Source organism: Pagrus pagrus, assembly GCF_965226575.1.
Source record: "Pagrus pagrus genome assembly, chromosome: 21".
Lineage (NCBI taxonomy): Eukaryota > Metazoa > Chordata > Actinopteri > Spariformes > Sparidae > Pagrus > Pagrus pagrus.
Window position 1 is genome coordinate 22,290,522 of NC_140208.1, and position 12,408 is coordinate 22,302,929.

At 40.9% G+C, this 12,408-nt stretch overlaps 1 protein-coding gene across 5 annotated transcripts in view; it reads left to right on the plus strand.

Moving 5' to 3' along the window:
• LOC311250962 (RNA binding protein fox-1 homolog 3-like) overlaps nucleotides 1–12,408 on the plus strand; it is a 655,829-nt gene that overhangs the window by 376,716 nt on the left and 266,705 nt on the right. The window contains exon 1 of one of the 5 annotated variants that reach the window (XM_084343154.1): nucleotides 1,509–1,531. The exons of the other annotated variants lie outside the window; for them this stretch is intronic. The gene's annotated coding sequence lies outside the window, so the exon portion shown is untranslated. Of the gene's footprint in view, nucleotides 1–1,508; nucleotides 1,532–12,408 lie in introns of those variants that run through there. 5 annotated transcript variants of the gene reach the window in all.

The window sequence follows — 12,408 nt, forward strand, 5'->3', positions numbered from 1 at the left end:
AGTGGAGTCGAAGTATAAAGTAGCAGAAAATGGAAATACTCAAGTAAAGTATTTTAAGATTGTACGTCAGTGCAATTTTCAGTTTGTAAATTGTAGCTAGTTACATTACATCACTAATTATTCTAAAGTTTTTTTATTTTTACTGCAAAAAACATATTGGTTGATCCTTAGTTAGTATACCATTCAGTCTTCATGAAACACTGACAACTACTTTCACAACTCATACTACCAATAATAGACTACACTGAGATAGTTTACCAGAATGCTTCTAAAAACTATCTTCTTCCCAGCTATTTTTTATGCAACAGACTGCCCAATTTATTTTTTGCTCTTTTTTTTTCTTCACACCATTGCACAATGTCAGACATACAGGTAGATGTAACATGTCAATTCCACGGGTGTCATCCTTTTTGTACTATACTATTTTTTGTACCTTGTATATCAAATTATTCACTAAGAAGGCTTTAAATAGCTGTTATCTTTCTTCATTAAGCTTATTTAGAAATGGTTTTTTTTTTACATCTTAAAACAAAACATGGCCATATTTTCAGTATTGCTATCACTATTCCTTTATCCCTTTAACATTTTATATTTTTTCTTATCTTATCTTATCTCTTATTGTGTCTAGTCAAACACCCTGGACACATTGAATGCTTGAGTACTGCATGGCGACTGCGTTGCTGCCATGCAGTGAGAAGTGCGTCTTATGCATCCAGTGTGAACGGTCTAACCTGTTAACATGGATGCCAATACGGAAAAAGCGAGAGGTAACGCCATGCAGCAGCACTGCACACCGTCCAGCGTGTCCAGCCTGTTAGGGCATAAATCTTTTCTTTTATTCTTTTTTGTTATTTAACGCTTAGCTTGGCTGGTTGTTTGTTGTTTGTATTATAACTGCTGTGTCACGTATTTTGTGCCTCATACTGTTTTGATTCACATTTGTGAGTTTTTGTTTGAGAATCCCTTGAAAACCAGATGATTAATCTTAAAGGGCTTGTCCTGAGATAATACCATTCTTCTTCCATGACGTAGAAATGCATACATCCATGTCATAATATTGAGTAACATGCACAAATGTGTGCCAATGCATACAGACATACTTAAGGATGCTGTACGATATGGACGCGCAGTCTGTATTGAAGTTCTGGGGTTATTAACAAGGCTTTAGATATATAGGTGTTCACATAAGTGCCACCCCCATGCCCCATCCCTCCTATAAGCACAGACACATGCACACATGTATACTTCCTCACACAGAAAAGAATATGTTCTGTGCTCCGTTGGCCTATGAGACTGCGTTGCTCAGGCATACACTCCTGCTGTACTTTTTCTGCTACAAGCTGAGCACAGTGTTTGCTCTGTAAGCACTCAGCCAGTTGCCCCAGCTTTCAACTCATAATGCTTATCCACTTGCAGATAAAATACAAGCTCTTGCAGCCATCCCATTTAACAAGGCAGAGGAGAGAAGAAAGCAGCAGAGGGCTCAACTCCTGTGATGTATTTCCTCTTCTTCTCCCACTCTTCCTGTCAGGTGTAGGAGACACTCTATCTATGTGTGTGTGTGTGTGTGTGTGTGTGTGTGTGTGTGTGTGTGTGTGCACGCGTGCAAATGTGACTTCCATGTGTATGTTGTGTGTGTGAGCGTGCAACACTACAGAGTGTTTAAGGTGCTTGTCACAGCAGGAAGTGCTCGATAATTGATTTCAAGTCTGCTTCTAGCTGAGGAGGCTCTCTTTGCTTTGCTTTTTTCTTTTCCTTTTCTCTCTCACACACACACCTCCCTACCATCCTCTTTTCTCTACCTATGACAATAACAACAATGCCTACTTAATGCCATAATAAATGGCTGAGTCGCGCAGCCTTTGTTTACTCATTTGTGACTGTCAGCCAGCTGTTGTCTCCTGTACTGTAAGTCTCCAACCCCAGCTCCCACTTCCTATTTCCCCAAGCGACGGCAGCCATCTTGGATGTTTGATGGAGGAGCAGCTGTTGCTGTAATGCCTTGACTTTTTTGTTGTTGCAAGACGTTTAGCACTGACAAACAAAGGTAGAGATAATTGTTAAACTATTTGTGCAAAATACTCACAGGCTATTAAGTAATTCTTCACAATTCATTTGAATGCTTCTAGGCCAAAGAGTCCGAAATTTCTATTTATGAATATATAAATACTTAAATATAATACTTAGTCCTGAATATTTTGTCTACTGCTTTTCCAAATCTTTGTTGTAGAATTAGACTGAACTTATAGGAGACAAAGAAAAGCATGCAGAAGTGAAAGAAGACAAAAATATGAAAATGGTCTCCCATCTCACACACACACACACACACACACACACACACACACACACACACACTACAAGACATCGCCATACCCAGCAGATGTGTGTTGTCTGTCTCTTAATTGATGAAGTCAATTATGTCCCATAACAGCTCCCCTATTAGTTAGCAGGAGCTCTGCAGGACGTGGATCTGAGAGCACCATGGGCAAGTGGGAAGTTCCCAGCTGGGGGCATAATGGGGAAACAGCAGTCGGTCTGTGAAGGAATTTCTGGGTCCTGTGCCCAAATCCTTGCCAGCACCTCACTGAGACAGAGAACAACTCGATGCATGCATGCAGATTAATGGAAAATGTCCAACAAAATCATTTAAAGTAAAAGAATTAAGAAAAAATGCTATTGTGTTATAAAGTTCTGTACAATTACTTAAGTCTCTCGAAGATAAAAGAACTGAGGCTGTCCTCTCACGAGAAATAACAGTTGTTTTTTTTTAAAAATGTTTTAAATTTATGATTTTTCCCTGACAAGGGCCTCTAGTGACTGTGAGAATAATTAGTCATGTCTGTCAGGAGCAAAGACTGAAGAAGGCTGATGTTGCCTCAAAACCTTTCAAGGGATTAAATCCTGATTTTACCAAAGTGATTTTACTAGGAGGAACTTTTCCATTCTTGGTACCATTTTTAAATACAGTGAAAGGTGACAGAGCAATTTTGGCACACTTCAACAGCTAACTACAGTATCGTTGTCTGAGAATGTGAAATCAGTTATTGGTCCAGTCATACAAGGATGGAAAGGCTTATGCTGGGAGACAGTGGGTACTTCATGGCTGTCAAACCAATACATGCTAGTGGTCAATTATAAGAAAAAGACCAGCAGCCTTTTCACCTAATGAAAGCATGCTAAATTGGACATCTCTTTAGCTACTGCCTTTGCCGTTATCCTCCCTAGTGTCTTGTCTTTAAGCATTCCCACACCTGTTGGATAATATAGTAGTTTTATTTTATTGTGTTACATTGACCTTTTCCATCCCATTTTTCTTAATCAATTGATTGTGTTTGCCCATTAGATCCGGACATTGTTGAGAAAGATATTTTATCACTTTGTACTATCAAACCCAGAGCCTTGTTTGAATAGAGAGTATCTAGTATCCCACTCCCTCTATGGTCGCTTTGCTCAGCTTACACTGTATCTAGAGAGTATCTAGTATCAAGTATCTGTAATCTATAAACAAATTATGTATTTAACCTTGGATGATAACCCAGCCTTAGTAAGAAATAGACACCTACTTGTGCCTTTTCTGACACATTTCAATATTATTCATAGTGATAGTAATGGTGAACCCGGTCCAATCAGGCATACTACAAGTTTGAAAATACTTTCAGAGTGAGGAGGAGTCTGTAAGGTACTCGTGAGCCGTCCTTTTATGTTCCAGCTGGGGCTGCCGTAGTGATAGATTAGAGCAGGGATGAGGTAGGATGTGAAAGACTGCAGGGGGCAAAGGGGCAGCAAGAGGACAGGGCTCATCCACAAATCCAAGGCTGTCCCTCCTGTCTTTAATTATTTATTCATTTATTTTAACTGAATTTCTTTTCACTCATTTATTTAGTTTATTTTATCATTTTGCCATGCTAGTATGAAACTAGAGAGAAGGTGAGGCCTTTAACCTACTGTCAAGCATGGTGGTGGTAGTATTGTGCTGTGGGGCTGTTTTGCTGCAAGTTTTCAGGAAAACCTAAAGTCATCAGCCAGAAGATTGGGTCTTGGGTGCAGTTGGATGTTCCAACAGGACAATGGTCCCAAACACCCATCAAAAGTAGTATGTGTTCCTTTCATTCCATCACAGAAAAATGAGAGCTGTAGAAATCATTAGAACTCAAGACTGCCATGATATACATGCTCTTTACAAGTGTATGTAAACTTCTGACCATGACACTAAGTTATGTTTTCTTGGGCATTTTTGTTAATTTTGGTATATTGAAGCTGAGTTTACACAGATTCAAATCAGAAGACATTCTGTTGTTTAGACCGTATAATTTGTGATACTTATAACACTGACTTGTTTAATTTAAGAGGTATCTACAATGTTTAATTAAAATAGAAATTCATTAACACTTTGACTCTTTGTACAGCATGGTGGCACAGTGGCTAGCACTGTTGACCCCAATTCAAGAAGGTCCTGAGTCCTAATCCAAGCTGGGGAACGCCCTTTCTGTGTGGAGTTTGCATGTTCTCTCAGTGCTTGTTTGGGTTACTCCAGTTTCCTACACTATCAAATCAGGTTAATTATGCAGTCAGTGCCCTTGACTAAGGCACTGGCTAAGATCTGAACTTGGTCCTTGTGTGCTTTATGTTGGCTGCCCACTGCTCCTCCAGGATGAGTTAAATGCAGAGAACCAGTTTCACTATGCTGTACATTGTTTGACTGTGAGACATCACGATTCTTCTTCCTGTATGCACGTAGATATTATGTACATACAATACAAAAATTTGACAAATCAGAAAGGAATTTGAAAGGAAAGTAACTGAACAATTCTTGCCATGTCAGGGACTGCAGGTCAGGTTTGTTTTTGCTGAATTGAAGTTGATTGTGAGCAAATCCAGATGAGAAATTTGGATCACCTTGATTGAAGATCCCTGAATTGAAAAGCCATGAGCCATTCACTGTTGATTTTACTTGCTCCTGCCTGGGTAAACATCATTAATAATAATAATAAGTTTATTTATATAGCACCTTTCAAGAGCAGAACATCACAAAGTGCTTCACAACAAAATTACAGAAAAACAGAAACACAAATAAAGAAACAAAGCAAAAAAAAAAAAAAAAAAGCCAGCAAGCTAGGGGCGAAACATAAAATATAAAATTGCAGCCACATTAATCAAAAGCAGGTTTGCTTTCAAATGTGTCAACTGTGTCCACATTACGTAAGCTCAATGGAAGAGAGTTCCAGATTGTAGGAGCTACTACTTCAAAAGCACAGTCTCCTTTTGTCTTTTTGCCGGGTGCAGTGAGTTGCGGTAATCAACTCAGGTCTTGGGACAATGGGCCTGAGTTTGGCAATGTTTCTCAGCTGATAAAAACAACAACGCCGAAACTGTTAAGTTGCTGTTCTAGAGTTATAGTCTGACCCATAAAAACACCCACATTGCAGAGAGTAGGTTTACCTGAGGAGGATAGATATTCAATTACCTTTGGAACAAAGCAGAAATAAGTCTTGTCGGTGTTGAGCTGTAAATACTTATCAGCCATCAAATCCTCTATACAGGTTATGCAATTTAGTAGGACAGTTTTTAAACATTTTGCGGTTTAAAAGACATGTATAATTGAATATCATCTGCTTAACAGTGGTATGAGATGTCTTTAAAATGGCTTATTATCTGCCTAAGAGGAAGCAAATACAGGGAAAAGAGCATCGGGCCCAGGACAGAACCTTTGGGAACCCCACAGAACAGAGACTCATTACATGAGGTGTAACTGTCAACCGTCACCAGAAAAAGTCAGGTACTGTATGAGGAAAACCAATCCAGAGCCAATCCTGCAATACCAACCCACAGCCTAAGTCTGTTGGTCAATATACAGTGGTCCACAGAGTCAAAGACAGCGCTTACATCTGATAATACCAACACAGAACAATATCCTGCATCAGCCCGCATTAGCTGTTCACTAGAGGTCCTAAGAAGAGCTGTCTTTGTAGAATGCGGCTGACAGAACGTGGATTGTAACTTATCTGAAATGTTATGCTTTTCTAAGACAGCTCTAATCTGTATCTGATAAAATCAGACAAAAAAAGACAGTAGAACACTTAGCACCAGAGAAATGGAGGAAGCGAGAGTTAATTATTAAACGATTGCCAGATAAAATATCCAGATAAAAAGACAAATCAAATAAAACAGGTGTGATCAGAAATAAAAAATCTCCTCAGATAAAACATATTTGACATTAAGGCCAACAGTAAAAACATGGTCCAGCGTGTGCCCTTTGATGCGTGTAGGATCCGTTACATGCTGAGATTGAAAGACTAAGTAGGATTAATAAAACTAGCAGCAAATTAATCAATAATATTATCAACATAAATATAAAAATCACCAAGAATCCTAATTCTAGAGAGCTTAAGAACAGCTGATGAAAACTTACTAAACTCATTTGAAAAGGAGCTGTTCCGACCAGGTGGATGCTAAATTAAAATACAGTAAAATGGATTAGTACATCCAACTTTAATAATTTGTGATTCAGAGGAGGAAAAAGCACCAGTGCTCAGCAACCAACAATGGATAACTGGATTTGCATTTCTATAGCGCTTTTCCAGTCTACAGACCGCTCAAAGCGATTTACAACGCTCGTCCCATTCACCCATTCACACACACATTCATACATTGATGGCACGGGCTGCCATGCATGGTGCCAACTGCTCATCAGGTGGAATTTGGGGTTCAGTATCTTGCTAAAGGATACTTTAACATGCAGCTGGGGGAGCCGGGGATTCGAACCAGTGACCTTCCGATTGGTAGACAACCCGCTGTACCTCCTGAGCTACAGGTAACAAGAGAAACAATTTTTGAAAACAGCAGCAAGTCCTCCACCCTGGCCTGAAATCTGAGGCGAACTGATGAATTTGTAGTAATTTGGGCAGAGTTAATTTGACGGGGGCAACTTCTGACATGACCTGTGGAGTATGTTGACAAGTGATGGATGGTAGTCAGTTTGCGTGAGAGTTCCAAATTGAATTAAAAAGATGGTCAGTAAAAGTGCGAGAACCTACCCAAACAGGTGAATGTCATCATGGCGGAAGAAAGCTGGGCGCTTTGCGAGCCGTACAGGTTAACTGCGGGGCTACCTCTGGGTCAAGAGATGAAAAAACATTTACCATGGACTGTGAGGGAGTCAAGGATTTCACTAAAGTCATGATTTGATATTTCAGAAGTTTGACTCGAAATGTTGTTGCAGCCAACATGGAGGACAACGTTCTGCGCAAGTGGATATTCAGTCAGGATACTGAGAATCTCCTCCATGATGTCCATCACTTGAGCAACCAGAAAACGAAAAGATTTTTTCTTAAGGTTCCGCATAATTGAATCTCCAATAATACACGTAGTCGGCAGGGGAGCAGCAGATGAAGGGGAAGTCACCTGTGATGGTAGAGTGGACGGAGCGGGTTGGATGGAGAGGTGAGCACAAACACCCCTCGGAGCTGGTTTAAAGTGCGGCAGGGAGTGACGAGGCGGGAGGAGCGGCCAGGTGGATGGGCCAGTGACGGCAGTCGGGATCCCTTAGCTAATGGGGGTAGTCATTCTGGCTGAAAATATCAATAATGATTCCGCAGCTAGATATCAGGAGGTGTGCATGGATGACCAGCTGGCTGGTTTGGAGGTGAGCAAGAACACCGCCTCCCTTTCTTTCCTACATTGGCAACAGACCACTTGGAGAGGAGTGGAGCTGACCGGGGGTTCAGGTTGAGCCCCAAGCGGGACCCAGGATATAATCAGGGATGGGAAACATTCCAGCAGGACATGGAATGGTAGGATCAGAAACTTTGGCAGAGGTGGTGTCAGTCTGTGACAACCCAAAGATGATAGTGTCCATGAGTTTCTCCGGTTCCTGAATCTGGTGATCCTGCATTCCAGCTCCATAAACTTCTAAGCGGGAGGGCACAGCTGACACAACCGGATGGTGAGGTGAGAGGAGCCATGGCAGGTAGATGAGAGGCTGGGGAAATAGAAACAAGAGGAGGCCAGTACAAGGGCTAAAACTGAAAGAACATGAGTTGCCAACCAGATTATGGGGGTCGCAGCTGGGAGACAGGGGCTTTCTTGCGGAGCCCACATCGTTGATAAAGAATTAGCAAAACCACAGAAAGGTCATCAAGCACCAAAAACTTTACGACATAGGTCCAACAAGTGGACATAAACTGCAAGGGTGCCACGTCTCCGTCAAACAATAGTTATACACCTTCATTTGATCAGTTTTTAACTCGCCTGTCACAATGTTTTACTCCAAGTGGTCAGATGAACAGACTGGTTACAAATCAACCATGCGGGCCACTTTGCCATTGCCCATTCCTTACCCCATCACTTTCCACAATCATTTCCATGGTAATGGATTTCAGCCATGAAATGTGTCCCCTTTAAAGGAATATTATATAAGGCAACTATAAAGAGGCCATCTAATCTGACCTGTGATAATGTATTAAGTATTACCTAGTCTTCACATGGCACTAAAAGAAAATGAATGAATAAAATAATAAAATGAATAAAAGAATGGTTATTTAAAATTGTTTTTTAAACTATTCAATATCATGTTGTGATGTTCAAGTAAATTCAGGGGGTCATTCCATAAAAAATAGTTGTCTGAGAAGTACCATTGAGGTGGTTAAAATATATTGTAATCTTTCATGTTTGGCCAGTTATCTCGGGGATTAAGAGAAATTCATTGAAAAAACAGGCCGTTGATTTTTTTTCAAGTGAATTTTCTTCCACTCTGCATTTAGTCTTACCCTCTCTCCCTCTAGCCTTCCACTCCTTATTTCTTTGTCTGATGAGGGAGTAGTGATGACATGTGCTAGGAGATGGAGACAGAGTTCCTAACCAGGCCAGTTATGAGGCAGTAACTCCACTATTGATTTGCTGTCCACATCACTGCCCGGCCTCCTTTGTTTTCTCAAGCACACACCAGGACATACACAACAGTGGAGAGCCCAGATGGGACTGACCTTTCATCACCTTTCCCCCTGGCCTCTATCACTTCATGTAGACACAAACTCATACACACATATTTTCTCTTGAAAATGAGTAGCGATGGAGGGCAAATGCCTTAAACAACTCTGTGTCCTACAAGTTATAACTAATTTGCATGGACAAATATATTCAGGAAATACTTATATTATAAACAAATATACTATCAGTACTATCAATCCAGATGAGTCTCTCTCTTAAGTTGACTTCACTCCTGACTCTTAAGTCATTGGTCTTCTTAACCTTGACTTTCCAATAACCCTAAACTGAAACCACAATCTTTTTTGCTAACCTTAACCAAGTGTTTAAGTGGCCTAAACTTATAAACTTATAAATACTTACATGTTTTGTCAACTAAATATGTGAACACTCAACAAACCACCCTCATGTATTATTGCAAAGGAAAAAGGTATTTTTGGGTGTGTATTGTGTGTTTCTTTTGAATTGCAATTGCCATGTATCCACTGTGGCCAGTACACCACACATGCTTGAAAACTCAGCACTGCACCTAAGGCTTGCTTCAACTTTCTTGAAATACAGTAATGTCAGAATCCTTTGATTTGAAAAACATATTGATAAAATGCAATATAGGCAGTTATTATATTTTTTTACTGATATAAGTGTATTTGGCACAGTAAATATATAAGAATGTATTAAAGGATAAGTACCGTTTTTTACAACCTGGACCTTATTTCTGGCAAAAGATATGGTCATTTACTCACCCAGATAACTTTGGTGTCATTCGGCGTCGTTCGGACGAAATTAGATCCAGTGTAGCGGCGATATATCCATATAATGGGAGAGACGGGGCAGCGACACACAGCCTCTATATAACGCATTATCTGCCACGAAACTAGTTAATTTCATCAATATTTTGTTATGATATGCTAGCGCTATTAGCCTCTGAGTCCGGGCTCGTCCGTTATCAACATCCGGGGTCAAACTAGCAGCAGCAGCTACAGGTAAACAAGGCGCGCTGTCGCGGGTGCGCGCGCAGCTCAGAGACGACATCTTCCAGGTCAGAGGTAGTAGCTCAGCCTACAGACCCCGGATGTTGACAATAGACGAGCCCGGACTCAGAGGCTAATAGCGCTAGCATATCGTAACAAAATATTGGTGAAATGAACTAGTTTCATGGCAGATAATGCGTTATATAGAGGCTGTGTGTCGATGCCCCGTTACTCCCATTATATGGATATATCGCCGCTACACTGGATCTAATTTCGTCCGAACGACGCCGAATGACACCAAAGTTATCTGGGTGAGTAAATGACCATATCTTTTGCCAGAAATAAGGTCCAGGTTGTAAAAAACGGTACTTATCCTTTAAGTCATGAAATACCATGCACCAACAATGCCTTGCCTTTTAATGGGGGATGCTCCAACCATCTGAAAGAACAGCATGATGTAGGGAAACAGATTGGTAAAACATTGAGGGCAGACGGAAGAAAATAGTAACAAAGCAGCATTACTGAAGTATAGATTTGTTTCCTTTTCATTTAGAGCAGCATAATAACAATAATCAAAGTCATACATTTCTCTGCATGCCAGCCAACACCTAATTACAGCTAATTACCAGCGGCTGCCGTGTGCGATATGATGTGTCTTCTTTCTGTGAGACATTCCCAGTAATTACAAATATATCATGTCATCCAGTGAATTATTATTGCACAAAGGATCCCCCAGTGGCCCTTTTTCCGTTGGACAGAGGAGAGAAATGGCCCACTTCCACCTGTACCAGTGTTGTCCAGGCAAGGCCAATCCTCTCCACCCAGGCCGAACCGGTCAAGACCAGTCCACGCCTGGCTATAGACTGGCATATGGGCCTGCCAGCCGTCTGCCAAGACTCAATGGGGAAAGTGATCATAGAGCAGCAAACCCCAAAACACTGGACAGAAACCACTTTAATCCTCATCTGAATGACAAATGATGGGAGGATAGGAAGAACGACAAATGTGAAATATAGCTGCAAGCAGCAATGATCAGGGTCAAAGCAGTTTGCAAGCATTTCAGTGCCTAATCCTTATTTATTTGACAAGAAGCACTGGAAAACACAGCAAATGTAGATGCATGAATTGGCACATTGCAAGTAGGACTTGGCTACCTGGGGACTTCAAACCCTTGAATTTTTGTATCCCCAGAGAAGGAGACTTAACATAGTTACACATACATTCTCACACTAAACAACAAATGCAGAGTGTGTGGGGAAAGCTGCGTCAGAGACAGAGTGGATCAGACGAGGACGGTGTGTCAGTGTTGTTCGACAGTTACAGTATATGTGAGTGGAAACAGGTTGAAGATGCTGATACACATTAGACGGCAGTAAGATGTTTCAAGACTTGAGGAGATTCTTGAATTTGCATATGTTGACTCTAAAATATATAGTGATGGACATTTGAAGTGACCAGAGGTTACAGGGAAGCAAACATTTGTGACACATTAGTGGATGTGCTGAAAAGATTTTGAGCGCTGTAGTTGTTTGTTTTGTTTTTTTAATTTTAGAACTAGACATTTAGTTTTGTTAATTAAGCCATGTCCACTTGAATCATTACAGTTATCATTACCAAAGCTTATGCCTCGACTGGGTCATGCCTATTGATCATACACAGACAGAACACAGAACAGAATTTCATACGAAACCATGCAGCAGATTACAATATAAACTTTTTGAATTTCTGCCTAGTTGCAGAATATCTGAGGAATGCTCAGCCAAGCTTGAACCTACTGTAGCATCCCAACACATGCACCAGCTTTGATTACAATAGCTTAACCCTTTGATGCACAATCAATATAACCCCTTAAGACACACAGCCTAAATCAAAAATTCACAGCCTAATGCACAGCCTAAATCAAAAATGACCTGTTTCCTTTTCCTATAGACCTTCATGCATCCGTAGTGTTTCTTTGCAATCTATTTCAACATTTGATCTTCTAGGTATTCCATAACATGGGTTATTTTTGACCCATCATGCTCAACTCAGCTAACTGCCACCTGCAAATGTTCTCTGATGACTCTGCAGTTGTTGGCCTCATCATAGAAGCAAAGGACTGGGAGTAAAGAGAACTGGCCCCAGGCTTTGTGGATTAGTACCAGCACAACTGCCTCTAGATCAGTACAGGGAAAACTAAAGAGCTGGTGGTGGACTTTCGGATGTGCAAGCATTATCCTCCTACACTAGTGAACATCAAGGGAGCAGACATTGAGATGGTGGAATCTAATACGTACCTGGGTGTTCACCTGAATTATATATTGGACTGGACTGACGATACAAATGCACAAGAAGAAAGACCAGCACAGACTGTACCTGCTGAGGAGACTCGGGTATTTCCGAATGGTGGCATCAGCCATCTTCTACGGATTGATCTACTGGGGCAGCAGCATCTTATCTTCTGACAGAAGGATAC